Source organism: Oryx dammah, unplaced genomic scaffold (assembly GCF_014754425.2).
Source record: "Oryx dammah isolate SB20612 unplaced genomic scaffold, SCBI_Odam_1.1 HiC_scaffold_15, whole genome shotgun sequence".
Taxonomy (NCBI): domain Eukaryota; kingdom Metazoa; phylum Chordata; class Mammalia; order Artiodactyla; family Bovidae; genus Oryx; species Oryx dammah.
In genome coordinates this window covers 11,697,720-11,712,930 of record NW_024070199.1, presented here as the reverse complement: position 1 = coordinate 11,712,930, position 15,211 = coordinate 11,697,720, and positions in this window count along the sequence as shown.

Sequence of the window (15,211 nt, the reverse complement as noted above, 5' to 3'; positions counted from 1 at the left end):
TCAGTTACTCCAGAGTTTTCCCCACACGGTAAAATATTGAAAACAGCAGCACACAGTAGTTGTGGGGTTCAGATGCGGGGATGTATTCTTTGTAAATTCTTCTCTGTTAGCTTAAACGGTAAAGAATCTGCCCGCAATGAGGGAGACCTGGGTTCAATCCCTGGGTGGGGAAGATCCCCTGGAGGAGGGCATGGCAACCCACTCCAGTACTCTTGCCTGGAGAATCCCACGGACAGAGGAGCCTGGTGGGCTACAGCCCATGGGGTCGCGAAGAGTTGGACACACTGAGCGACTAACACAACAACATTGGTGGTAAACAATCGTCAGGTGTTAGTGGCTTAAGTATTCTTACAAGAATGTAAAGTTACCACTCAATCATCAGATTTGTTTTCAGAGCTTTGTGTCAGCCGCATGACAAGCACTGTTCTAAGCACTGAGATACATTAAAAGAACAGGAGTCCCTTCGTTGTACAACTGAAACTACGACAACATTGTTAACCGGCTATACCCCAGTGCAAAATAAAAAGTTTAAAGTAGGCGGGCAAAAAGAAAATAACACAATTTCTGACAGGGCTTTAACAGTGTATGGAGAGGAAATATAAGTGATTATTTAAAAACTGAAAAACAAAGAACAACACCTCCTCAAATAGAGTTTAATCTCACAGTTTAAAAAATATAATAAAATAAAACAGAAGGACATACCATTATTACCTGTTAAAGATTTTCTAAAAAATAATGATCAATTCTACCAAATAAACCATCAGATACGGTCGCTCAAGCTACTGGCAGGAGTTTATGTTAGTACAAGGTATTTGGAAAACAATGTAATGGCACCCCACTCCAGTACTCTTGCCTGGAAAATCCCATGGATGGAGGAGCCTGGTAGGCTGCAGTCCATGGGGTCTCCAAGAGTCGGACACGACTGAGTGACTTCACTTTCACTTTTCACTTTCATGCATTGGAGAAGGAAATGGCAACCCATTCCGGTGTTCTTGCCTGGAGAATCCCAGGGATGGAGGAGCCTGGTGGGCTGCCGTCTATGGGGTCGCACAGAATCAGACACGACTGAAGTGACTTAGCAGTAATAATATATATAAAACTAAAAATTGAATAGCTAGTTTCACTTCTAAGAATTTACTCTAAAAAAAATTACCTTGTAGCTAAGATTTTTTTTAAGTTTTTATTATTATTTATTTATTTGGCTGCACAAGGGATATTTTAATTGTGGCATGTGCAATCTAGTTCCCAGACCAGGGATTGAACTTGGGGCCCCTCCATTGGGAGCACAGCATCTTAGCCACTGGGCCACCAGGGAAGTCCTTGAGGCTAAGATTTTTTTTTAAAAATTTAGCTCTTGCAGTGTTATATATAATAATGACAAATTAGAAATAATCTGGTGGCTCAGATGGTAAAGAATCTGCCTGCAATGCTGGAGACCTGGGTTCGATCCCTGGGTTGGGAAGATCCCCTGGAGGAGGGCATGGCGATCCAGTCCAGTATTCTTGCCTGGAGAATCCCATGGACAGAGGAGCTTGGTGGGTACAGTCCATGGGGTGGCAAAGAGTTGGACACGACTGAGCGACTAAGCATAGCACAGAAATAATGGAAATATTAAAAATGATTCAGTAACCTGCAGAAATATTCCTAATTGGAATATTATGCAATCATTAAGTATTAAAAAAACTTAGTGACAAGAAAATGTTTAATTTATGTACATATATAAATATAGTCCCAATATGATTTTAAGTCTGTTAAATGATATAAGTAAAGTCAACAGGTATTATTAATAAAAATAACTCCAGCTGCTCTTTAGGAGCTCTCAGTATACTGGAAGATACAGACCAGTAAGTGAGAACACAAAATTTTTATTTACCTTAAATTCAATAATGGTTATGAAAAAGTGTACCTCTTTAATCTTAATACATATTATTATTTGTATTACTATAAAATTCTCTCCCCAACGTACATACACAGTGTTGATGTTGGGCCAATAATATTCCTTTTTGTGTAATTAGCGATTGAATTCAGGGATTCTTAATCATCTTCTGAAGTTTGCTGGAACTACAGCAAGTGAATTTGGGAGCCCACACAGCCTCATTTTGCCAAAGAAGTACAGAGGCAGGATCAGGGATAGCAGATGGAATGAGTCCAGGTGGTATTCAGCTAATAGATTTAGCCACTTCCTGAGTCCCTTGGACAGCAAGGAGATCCAACCAGTCTACCTTAAAGGAAATCAGTCCTGAATATTCAGTGAAAGGACTGATGCTGAAGCTGAAACTCCAATACTTTGACCACCTGATGCGAAGAACTGACTCATTTGAAAAGAACCTGATGCTGGGAAAGATTGAAGGCAGAAGGAGAAGGGGATGACAGAGGATGAGATGGTTGGATGGCATCACTGACTCGATGGATGTGAGTTTGCGTGAACTCCGGGAGTTGGTGATGGACAGGGAGGCCTGGCGTGCTGCAGTCCATGGGGTCTCAAAGAGTCGGATACAACTGAGCAACTGACCTGATCTGAGACCTGGGCAGCCCAGGTGGCGCTAATGGTAAAGAACTCACCTGCCAACGCAGGAGATGTAAGAGCTGTGGTTTGATCTCTGGGTTGGGAAGATCCCCTGGAGGAGGGCATGGCAACTCACTCCTCTGTTCTTGCCTGGAGATTCCCATGGACAGAGGAGCCTGGTGGGCTGCCGTCCATGGGGTCGCAAAGAGCTGGACACGACTGAGTGACTGCATATGCATGTGAGACCTGCCTAACACTCTGTGTTCCCAGACTCTCCACTGCTCCTATTATTTGTCTGCTGAAAGTCTTATTTGATAAAAAATATTTTTCCATAAACATGTTAATATTTTTTGTGTGTGTTAAGAGGAATAAAGGAGATAATGCAGATAAAATACTTAGCACAGTATATGGTACAAATAAATACTCACCGAGTTGCAGCTATTTTTAGTACTAATGCCTGTTGACTTTGCTCAATGTTGGGAGGCCACTCTCCACGGGTTTGTCAAGACTCTGCATGGCTCACCCACAGAGGCCTGGCTGCCTCTTGTTATGGGGTCTCTTTTTAAGGACGAGAGAACTTTGCAAGACGGTATAATGAACAGTCTTGGGAAGTACAGTGTCTCCCTCTGGAGTGAAAGGCTTCAAGTTTACTGCCTATTATAAAAGATTTGGGTTTTTCTAGCTCAAGGTTCATCTCTGTAATGCAATCCACTGCACGCGCAGGCACACACCGGGGCCCATCTGCATCACGCCGTGAGACTCAGGGGAAGGGGAACTGAGGCAAATATGCAGGTGCTCAAGTGGTTTTTTAGCCTCAGGTCTTCTGCCAGCATCCGGGCAACTGTGGCAGGCTACCTTATTATCTTGCAGATAGGTAAGATCCCAGACTCTTCATAGTTCCTGATGATCACTGCCCTTCACTGAACAATAAAACATTTTTCATTCTTTTAAATTTGCTCACAAAGATATCTGCCCACCTTAGTTTAAGTCTAGCTGTTGTGAGGAATGTAAAGAAACATAACTCAGTTCAACAACTATTTGAGTTCCTACTATATGCAAAGATTTCTGCTCTTCCAGAATTTATAAATAACCAGGAGAGCAGAACAAGCATGCTAATCCCTTGCACACAAGGCAGTCATGGGCTGTGAAAAAGTGAAAGTGTTAGTTCCTCAGTCATGTCCCACTCTTTGCAACCCCAAGGACTGTATGTAACCCAACAGGCTCCTCTGTCCATGGAATTCTCCAGGCAAGAATATTGGAGTGGGTTGCCATACTCTTCTCCAGGGGATCTTCCCGACCCAGGGATCGAACCCACATCTGTCTCCTGCATTGCAGCAGATTCTTTACCGCCTGAACCACTAAGGGAAGTAGAGCCATTTAAACGGTACAGAAAAAAGAATACTTTAGTTCAGTTGAGGATGATACTTTTTGGTCATGGTTAGCAAGAGGAGATAAGATTTGAGCCCTGCTTTTAAAGGTATTGGACTTCCCTGGTGGCTCAGACGGTAAAGTGTCTGCCTACAATGCGGGAGACCCAGGTTCAGTGCCTGGGTAGGAAGATCCCCTGGAGAAGGAAATGGCAACCCACTCCAGTATTCTTGCCTGGAAAATCCCATGGAGGAGCCTGGTAGGCCACAGTCCATGGGGTCACAAAGAGTCAGACACGACTGAGCGACTTCACTCACTCACTTTAAAGGTATTAGTAGGTGGAGATCGTCGGGAGGAGGTCTGGGAGACAGTGCGGGAATAAGCAAGGACATTTAATTCACCTCTGCGCTTCTTCCCACTTTGGAGCATCTGTCCGTGGTGTTCTCTCAAGTTGGACCCCTTTCTCCTCCTCTTTACCTGGTTCATTCCTTCCTGTCCTTCAGATCTTAGTTTAAATCCCACCTATTTGGGGAGGGGGGCTCCCTGCTCTCTACACGCAGACCTCGTGTATTCGTTATGGACTCCTATAATACCACCCCCCACCCCTTGCTGGGCTTCCTTGATAGCTCAGTTGGTAAAGAATCTGCCTGCAATGCAGGAGACCCCAGTTTGATTCCTGGATCAGGAAGATCCACTGGAGAAGGGATAGGCTACCCACTCCAGTATTCTTGGGCTTCCCTTGTGGCTCAGCTGGTAAAGAATCCGCCTGCAATGCGGGAGATCTGGGTTCGATCCCTGGGTTGGAAAGATCCCCTGGAGAAGGGAAAGGCTACCCACTCCAGTATTCTGGCCTGGAGAATTCCATGGACTGTATAGTCCATGGGGTCGAAAGAGTTGGACACAACTGACCGACTTTCCAACCTTCCCACGTCACGGCACTTCTTCTACGTAGCCTCTGTGATAGCAGAGACACATCTGTCATCATTTTCACCAACACCTACCATAATGCCTGGCCCATAACGAGCCTTTGATAAGTAAGTGTTTAATGAATGAATAAACCTTCAAAATATAGTCATAGTTTGGTGAGAAGACTTGATAGATCAGGACACTGGAGTCATTTGGAAGACTGAGAGGAACTGGGGCAGATAAAACTGAGAAAAAAAAAGAAAAAAGGACCAAGGAATTTGGATTTTACACAGTAGACTGTCAGGAGATTTCAAAAGCTTCTGAGCCCAAAGGGATAAAAGTTTGAGCACTTTCTAGAAAGCACCATGAGCCATTCACTAGTGTAGGCTAAAGAATCACTGCTGCTCCCAATGTCTGATGAGAGTGTCTGGCCATGAAAATGCTCCATCTTGAAAGCAACCTAGTTAATCCGTACCTAGGAGGCCAATAGGGTATCAAGGAAGAGGGTCCTGATTTTTTCACTGTGAAGGGCCACATTTATTATGTTAAACACTTTAAAACATACCTTGCACTCTTTACCCACCACATGTACAAAATCATTACTTATTTTCCTATTTTCAATTAATTCCAGATATAGGTAGCTACCGTTTGGCAAATGGGAGATAAGCAGTGACAATCTAAACCCGAGTCGATAAATTCCAGCTGAAGGTAAAAAGTATATGCTAATTTCTTTGGCGGGTTCCCGTTTCATCTCCAGCGACAGCACAATTTCTTTAGGCATTCTGAACTCCCTGGACACTTGACTCCAGTACCCTCTCCTCTGATGCCTAGAAGTCTGGGGACCCAGAACGTTAAGTGCATGAGATGGCCAGAGGTCCTCCAGCTCTATGAATGCAGCGCTTGTGAATTTAAGAAGAGTGGATACAGCCTGGGCCACTGACATCGGTCAGTGCTTCTCTCTTTGAATAGATGTTGTAAAGGAACCCCAGTGTTATTTTTAAGGCAGGGGGATGAGGTGCTGAGAGACTGGTGAGCCCCAGTGGACTCTATTTCCTTCCTTAGCTTAGCTTACTTGGAGCTCTTGACACTAGAGGGCGGATTTGGACTGAGCAGAAGACAATCCTCTGTCCTATTTCTGCAACGCATTTTACAGTTTTTGTGTAATCCTTGAGTCAGAGGAGCCCATTGTCACAAAAGCTTTGTGTTATGTTAATATCACATTTTTTCATGGCTTGAAAGTGACCACCAATCCTTGTCCCCCACACATCTGGGGAGAAATTTTTTCCTGATTGTACTAGGGGCCTGGCAATGTCACCCCATTACAAGTTTGCTGATTACAATGAATTATAGAAAGAATAATGGAAAGAAAAGAAAAAAAGAACTGCTAAAACGTTATTTCCCTTGCTATGTTACATCATATTTGATAGTGTCTCTCATTGATTTTTCATTGATTCCTTCAACTAATCCTTATTAAGCCGTGTTTATGGTGCTAGGCACTGTGCTAAGCCATGAGAATGCAGAAATAAGACACAGTCCTGCACTCTGTAGAGGATATCCAATCACCTCTGGGTCTTCTATGGGAAAATGTCCACCCCCTTTCACAAAGAATTCCCCATCCACTTCAAAAAGAAGTGGCTCTTCCCTCAAAAGGTTAAACACAGAATTACTGTATGACCCTGCAATCCCATTCCTAGATGTCTATTCAAAGAATTAAAGCAGATACTCAAACAAATACATGTATACACATATTCATAGCACTACTAGTCATATTAGCCAAAAGAACAGTCCAAATGTGTCTGGATGACACATTTGACAATGAATGAATGGATAAATAAATTGTGGTATATATGTATGTGTATATATGTGTGTGTGTGTGTGTGTGTATAAATATGGGCTTCCCTGGTGGCTTAGAGGTTAAAGCATCTGCCTGCAATGCGGGAGACCTGGGTCGATCCCTGGGTTAGATATATATATATATATATATATATATATATATATATATTTGGGCTTCCCTAGTAGCGCAGTGGTAAAGAATTCGCCTGCAATGCAGGAGACGCAGGAGACCTGGGTTCGATCCCTGCGTCAGGAAGATCCCATAGAGGAGGGCATGGTAACCCTCTCTAGTATTCCAGCCTGGAGAATCCCATGGACAGAGGAGCCTGGCGGGCTACAGTCCTTAGATCCCAAAGAGTCAGACACAGCTGAAGTGACTGAGCGTAGCACACACAGCACGCATATATGAACGAAAGGGATGGATGGTGCATATATACATGAAAAGGGTGGATGTTTTCCTGAGGATAAAGGCATCCTCTACAGAGTTACAGAATATGTACAGGTTGGGTATGGGAGAATGTGGAATGGAGAACTGGCACCTCTCCAGAGGGCTGTGGGCAGGAGACACGGGAGGCAGCCTGGGGTACAGGACCTCTGCATGGCCCGAGACTCTGAAGACGGCACTGCATCTGGAGGTGGAGCTCTTCCCTTGAAAGGCCGAGCGACACGTGTCATACTGCTCAGCTCTCAGGAGCTGTAGAAAGGCAAGCAGAACTGTGAACCTCTGTAAGGTGGAGCAGTTTGCAGATATTTGCATTGATGTGTTAGGAATCATGGCCTCTAGAACCATAACAATAGTGACTTTGTGATTCTGTCAGCACTTATGGCCTGAACTTGGATCTAGGACCGAAAGGGAGGCATCTATAAAGTAAGCCACAAGGGGGGCTTTCCTGGCTGTCTGGGGGTTAAGACTTTACCTCCCCAGGAAGGGGGAGCAGGTTCAGTCGCTGGTCAGGGAGCTAGCATCCCACAGGCCTTGCAGCCAAAAAACAAAAGCATAAAAGAGAAACAGTATTGTAACAAATTCAGTAGACTTTAAAAATGGTCCACATCAGAAATTCTTAAAAAAAAAAAACTTACCAGGATATATTGTACAACACAAGGATAATAGTCAATACTTTATAACAAATATAAATGGAGTATGACCTTTAAAAATTGTGAATCACTATATTGTATACCTGTAACTTATGTAATATTATACGTCAACTATACTTCAATTAAAACAATTTAAAACATCTTTAAAAAGAGAAACAGAGAGGCTGAGAATTCTCAAAATTTCAAGACTAGCAGGTGGCCATTAGAGATATGTGTGGGACATGCGTCCTGTGGACTCAGAAAAGGATTATAATGAAGAATCAGGATGACAAATGAAGACCTTCCAGGTAGAAAGAGGGCAGAAGTGTTCTTTGGACATACCTGGCTAAGCGTCAAAGGGTTCCACCATTCCTGAAGTTACCGTCCCATCCCACAGTGTTGTACGTTTATGCTTAATTTGCATAATAATTTGTATGTAGTTTATTTCATAGGTTAGTCTTGTTTATTCTCAACTTTTTTCCAGCCATGATAAGATTCCAAACTTTGAATCATGCAGATAAGATTCTGATGTCCAGAATGGGCAGATGAATTATGCAGCTTACAGATACAAAAATGCAATCTGAATATAGGTTTTTTTCTATATAGGCCTTGAAAGAAACACTATTTATGTTGTCATCTTGGTCAAATGGTTGCTGAGATGTCAGTATGGCATTTGACAAGACAGCTGCCTCTTAAGTACAAGTGTGTGTGTGTGTGTGTGTGTGTGTGTGTGTGTGTTAGTGGCTCAGTCATGTCCCACTCTTTGTCACCCTTTGGACTGTAGCCCGCCAGGCTCCTCTGCCCATGGGATTTTCCAGGCAAGAATAATGGAGTGGGTTGCCATTTCCGCCTCCACGGGGATCTTCCCCACCTGGGGATCAAACACACATCTCCTGGGCTCCTGCATCGCATGTGAATTCTTTACCCCTTGAGCCATACAGGAAGCCCTCTTAAGTACGTGGGTACATGCTAAAGGTCTAGTCCTTGTTGCTGTTGTCCAGTTGCTCAGTCGTGTCCGACTCTCTGCGACCCCACGGACTGCAGCAAGCCAGGCCTCCCTGTCCTTCACTGCCTTCAGCAGTTTGCTCAGATCCATGTCCATTGAGTTGGTGAAGCCATCCAACCATCTCATCCTCTGTCTAGCCCTCTTCCAGTTTAAGATAGTTGTCCAGATAGTTGTCATGGTCACCCCTAAATTTAGCAGCACAGCACAGAAGAGAAACATGTCCTCTTGGAAATTTATATCCTCTTGGAAGGGTAGGCACTGAAGGCATTCACATCTGGGTCTGAAGCACAAAGTCTGTGTCTTTGGAAAATAAGTAGTTTCTTCACAGAAAGTTCCAACAAGGAGGAGAAAAGCCTGAAACCCATCTTGCCTTTGCTTACAAATGATCAAACAGTAATTATCACCTTTAAGGGGTAATTGTTCAATTGTACCAGAGTGGGATGCTCCAGCCCTCTTCTGCTGACGCAAATAGAATTGCTCTGAGGATGGAATGGTGCTCCCAGCACAGCTTGCTTTGAGCTGGTTCTTTTAATAGTGAAACTCGGGTGAGGGAAAGGTGCTGTGTGGGTTGGCCCCCTCGGGCCTGCTGGGGTGTCAGCTTCTGAAGCTCTTTCCTCCTCATGGCTGAGCCCTTTGATAGGCCCCTGCAGCCACAGACCCAGCCCCCAAAGGAGCTCCCACCTTGACCTAAGGCATGAGGACTTGGACCTTTCTTGTCTGATCCTAGGACCTGGACAGGAAGCCTGATGGTTCTCAGATAAGCTGCAAGGCAGATGAAGTGGGCAATCTGTCCTGAGATGCTTTCATGAGGGCAGGATGAGGCCGCTAGCACTGCAGTTATAGAGTTCCCCCTTGGTGAAGAGGGGAAGGAAGGAAGATATCACACGCTGAGCAACTGCTGTGCTCCAGGCGCTGTGCAGAGCCCTGGCTCTTAGTCGCCTCGGTTAGGCAGCGGAATCCCAGGTAGGGGAGGTACAGTGGGCAGAAATGATGTGGATACAGTGTCCGGAGTCTTCCAGGTGAGCAGTCCTCATCTGGCAGTGCTAAGGTTGTGAGCTCTGTTGTCGGGCTCACTGTCTGGAGAAGTGACTAGCAAAAACCAGCCAAGAGAGCAGGACCCAAAGTAGACACCAATCCTGAGAACAACTCGTGAGCAGTCAGGGCGTGTGCTTGTTAAGTCACTTCAGTCATGTCCAACTCTTTGGGATCCCATGGACTGCAGCCACCGGGCTCCTCTGTCCATGAGATTCTCCAGGCAAGAATACTGGAGTGGGTTCCCATGCCCTCCTCCAGGGGAGCTTCCCGACCTAGGGACTGGACCTGCATCTTTTACGTCTCCTGGATTGGCAGACAAGTTCTTTACCATTAATGCCACTGGGGAAGCCCCAAGCAGTTTGGGTGAACTTAGATAAAACGGTTGTGGGACTGAGCATTCTAACACATATACACGGAATCTAGAAAAATGGTACTGAAGAATTTATGTACAGGGCAGCAGTGGAGAAACAGACATAGAGGGTAGACTTATGGAGCTGGGGAGAGGGGAGGAGAGGGTGAGATGTGTGGAAAGAGTAACATGGAAACTTACATTACCGTATGCAAAATAGACAGCCAACGGGAATTTGCCGTGTGGCTCAGGAAACTCAAACAGGGGCTCTATATCAACCTGGAGGGGAGGGATGGGGAGGGAGATGGGAGGGAGGTTCAAAAGGGAGGGGATGTATGTATACCTGTGGCTGATTCACGATGAAGTCTGACAGAAAACAGCACAATTCTGTAAAGCAATTATCCTTCAATAAAAAATAAATTTAAATGGTTGTGGGATTGAGACACTGTGTGGGAGCCCAGGAATTTTTCTCCCCCTAGTTGTAGATTGTCATGGGAAGCAGGCAGGGGAATGGTGAGAAATGAGGCAGGAGCAAGGCCCGGAAGGATCCTGTGTTTTGCACAGAGAGGTCTCGACTTTCTCCTAGGGCTCCAGGAGGAGACTGGAGGGTATTAAAGCTAGTAGGAAAGAATGTGCCTGCCAATTCAGGAGACTCAAGAGACTCGGGTTTGATCCCTGGGTCAGGAAAATCCCCTGGAGTAGGGCATGGCAACCCACTCCAGTCTTCTTGCCTGGAGAATCTCATGGACAGAGGAGCCTGGAGGGTACAGTTCATGGGGTTGCAAAGAGTGTGATTTCATTTGGAAGCAGGATCTCATGTTGGCTGCCCTCTTGAGATAGGAAGAGGAAGAGGCAGAGTACAAAGGTTGCCGGTGGACACCAGACTCCATGCTGGACTTATACTATCTTTGCTAGAAATTTTTTGGTTGCTAGTGGTAGAAATTCCCCTTGAGTACCAACCGTGTCATGCATCCTTCTCTAATAGTCTCGGGGCAGATAGTTCCAGATGCCGACTGGAACGGCTGAAATGGGGGCTTGAATAGAACCAGGGCTCTGGCCGTCTCATTTTTTTCTCACTTCTGCCTGCCAGCTCTCCAAGGTAGAGCAGAGCAGTAGTCCCCAACCTTCTTGGCACCTGGGACAAAATTTTGTGGAAGACAATTTCTCCATGGTTGGGGGCGGGAATGGTTTCAGGATGGTTCAAGCACATTACATTTATTACACTGCTGCCAATATGACAGGAGGCGGGGTTCAGGCGGTGATGTGGGTGATTGGAGGGCAGCTGTAAATATAGATGAAGCTTCTCTCCCTCACCCACCACTCACCTCTTGCTGTGCCGCCCAGTTCCTAAGGAGCCAGTACAGGTTTGTGGCCTGGAGGCGGGGACCCATGGAATAGAGGCTATGATAATGGATTCTGGAGCCAAATGACCTTAGGCTTTGTTCCTTAATAGCTATGTGAGAGCCAGCAAGTTACTTAACCCTGCTTTGTCTCAGTTTCCTTCTTTGTAAACAAAGATAATCATGTTGTTTCCTTCTGGGGTTGTTGTAAGGGCTAAATAGATTATGGACTAAATGGACTACATGTGCATAAAGGACTTGGCATAGTGCCTGGTACATAGAAGGTACTTAAAAAGTATTAGCTGTTATTATGATTATTTAGTAGCAATCTGGCTTTTTTTTTTTTTTTTTTTTTTTTTAATGAGAGGAAAACAGCCTCTGACATCTCTGAAGTTTTGCATCTGGCTTTGGCTACCAGAGACGGATTGAATTTTTTCTGGACTTTCTCTGCAAGTCCAGACACTGATGGGAAAAGATCCACAAGCCAGCTTGAATTTGTTTTCTGTTGTTGCTGTTCGGGTCACTAAGTCATAGCCGATTCTTTGCAACCCCAGGGACAGCAGCAGACCAGGTTTCCTTGTCCTTCACCATCTCCCAGAGTTTGCTCAAGCTCATGTCCATCGAGTCAGTGATGCCATCCAACCATCTCATCCCCTGTCACCTCCTTCTCCTCCTGCCCTCAATCTTTGCCAGCATCACAGTCTTTTCCAATGAGTCAGCTCTGCACATGAGGTGGACAGAGTATTGGAGCTTCAGCTTCAGTCCTTCCAATGAATGCTGCTGCTGCTGCTGCTGCTAAGTCGCTTCAGTCGTGTCTGACTCTGTGAGACCCCATGGATGGCAGCCCACCAGGCTCCCCCGTCCCTGGGATCCTCCAGGCAAGAATACTGGAATTGGTTGCCATTTCCTTCTCCAATGCATGAAAGTGAAAAGTGAAAGTGAAGTTGCTCACAATGAATATTCAGGGTTAATTTCCTTTAAGATTGACTGGTTGGATCTCCTTGCAGTCCAAGGGATCCTCAAGAGTCTTCTCCAGCACCACAGTTCAAAAGCATCAGTTCTTCAGTGCTCAGCCATCCTTATGGTCCAGCTCTCACATTCATACATGACTATTGGAAAAATCATAGCTTTGACTATACGCACCTTTGTCAGCAAAATGACATCCCTGCTTTTTAATATGCTATCTAGGTTTGTCATAGCTTTCCTTCCAAGGAGCACACATCTTTTAATTTGATTTTACTCATAAGCAAATCAGCCTGCCCCAAAAGTCAAAAGCCATCATCGCTCCACTTTGACCTGCGGTTCCAAAGATAGGTACAAGGACCACCAGGACCAAGCCCCTGGCCCCTCTTGTAGAGGAAAAAGCAGAATCCCCAACTCCCCCACGTGATGGGTAGTGTGATGGAGGCACTCACTGAATCCACTAGATTCTCTCATTTCAGAGGAAACCTGCCAAGGCCTTTGGGACCTTTGAACTTGAGAACTCTATAGCTTCATACTCCCTCACAGAATTCAGAAAAAATATTAATACATCAGGCTGAATTGGTAGATGTGGCAAAGAGTGTGCTTGGCTCCTGAGGTCTCGAGCTCCCACTTGACAGCTGGTGATTGAGCCCTGGGCTCCAGTCATCCGTGATCAGCCCTGCCCCTGGGCCTTTGGCCATCCTCCCTACTCGGCCTTCCTCTTTCCCATTTTAGAGGACCTCGCCTACCTCTCCTGACGCCTCCAGACTCCTTTGCTGGGGTTCAGGGACTAGACTTTAATCCTTTGCCCACCCCTTCTCTAAGAGAGTGGGATAAAGGCGAGAGTGGACAGGAGTCACCACCACAGTCTGTCCCCTTCCTCATCCGGGATCTTGTTTACACTAAACCCTCTCACCAGCCTCTTGATTCCATGATCCGTTCCTGTACTCCAGACTGACAGCAACTGTGATTCAAATTCTGTCCTCAACAAAACTCCAAGTTAACCCTGTCTTGGACCTCAGGGTAGTTTGAAACTGTTTGAAATGGAGGGCATTAAAATCTGTCAATGACAAAAGTGTCCATAATACGGATGTGGAGAAGTCCATCCCATCTCTACGCATCGATTGAATTTGTTGTTGTTGTTGTTGCTGCTGCATTCGGTTGATTTTAACATGGCCGGAAAGCAGTGTGGGTGGTCAGAGTGGGGAGGGTGCAGCGGGAGAAGGCAGGCCATGTTTTGGAGCTAGTAAGGGTTAGATGTGTCTGAGCCTCAGGGTAAATGGAGAGATTAGTAGGAGACAAAGTTGGAATGGCTGCGAGTCCTCAGAATCTTTAAAACAAGTAGTGTTCTCTTCCCCAACAGCTGCATAGGGTTAAGATTCCAGGTATCCCTTGAATGGCGGTCAGCAATGAGTAAGAGTCTTTGTTATGAAGAAATAGGGTTGAGTTGGCGGGAAGTGTATGCGCTGTCCTTGTGGAAGTCAAGCTGATCGTGGTGTGCAGTATGGTGGGTTACAGTAGCCTGAAAAATCCCTCACCTCACGAAACGTTTCCTTGTTCTCATTTCACTCTCCAGAAGATGCTCCGAGTGGTGCTCGGGGAACACTTGCGGGAGGAAGATAAGCTCCCTGCAAGGGAGCTTCCCAGCCAGAAGGACCTCCCTTCGCAGGCCTTCTTGGATTCCCTGTCTCTGGCGGGAGCTGTGATGATACGTGTGGGAGCTTGAATTTGGGGAGTAAGTTTGGAAAGTGAAAGTCCAGGGGCGGTCTGAGAGGATGTGCAGGGCTCAGGCAGGGTTCAGAGTTAGAAACAACAGAATCTCTTCACCTGGTCCCTGTGCTTGAGGAGTTCCCAGTCCAAGAGGGTCAGGGCACAGACAAGCTGAGGGCTGAGACAGAGCTACGCATGGGGACCTCGACCTCACAGAAAAGCCTGGGATGAGAGAAGACTCGCCAGGGAAGGCAACGAGGTGCTGAATCTTGAGGGATATGTGGGAGCCGGCAGGTGTAAAAGGTCAGGCAGGGTATTCTCGGCAGGAGGAAAACATGAACAGGGATACAAATGAGAGACAGTGATGGTGATGATAGTAACAGCAGCTCAGCGCCTTGAGCGTGGCCCACAAACCAGGCTTTGTTCTAAGAGCTGTGCATGCATTAGGCCATTTACTCCTTACAAAATCCCAGTGAGACAGGGATTCCGTTCTTTTAATTTTACAAAGAGGAAGCAAAAACAGAATCGTTAATGAATTCCATGAAGGTCTCAGAGCTGGTGAGTAGCAGAGCATAACTGGGCTAACTTGTCACTTGTCTAAGCAGCTAAGACTTTGACTCAACAAGGGTCCAAGCAAAGAGAACAGGCAGCTCAGGCTCAGAAGACCCCAACTTCCCAATGGTTTTCAGGGAAGGATTTTAAAAGAAAGTTGAGGGAGAGAGTTTCAGGGTACCTGATCAGCTGGTGGACATTCTTCTGATTGGTTGGTGGTGAGGTAACTAGGTAGTATTTCTGATGTCAATATCATCTACCTTCTGGTTCCAATGGGTCTGGGGTCTATGTGCTGGTGGTTGTGTATGTGTGTGTGTGTTTGTGTGTGTGTGTGTACTCAGTCATGTCCAACTCTTTGTGACCGCATGGACTAGTAGCCCACCAGACTCCTCTGTCCATGGGATTTTCCAGGGAGGAATACTGGAGTGAGTTGCCATTTCCTCTCCAGGAGGAACTTTCCTGAACCAAGCATTGAACCCGTGTCTCCTGCATTGGCAGGCGGATTCTTTACTACTGTGCCACCTGGGAAGTCCCAGCATGTGGTTCACTTCCTCCTCCTGGTGGGCATT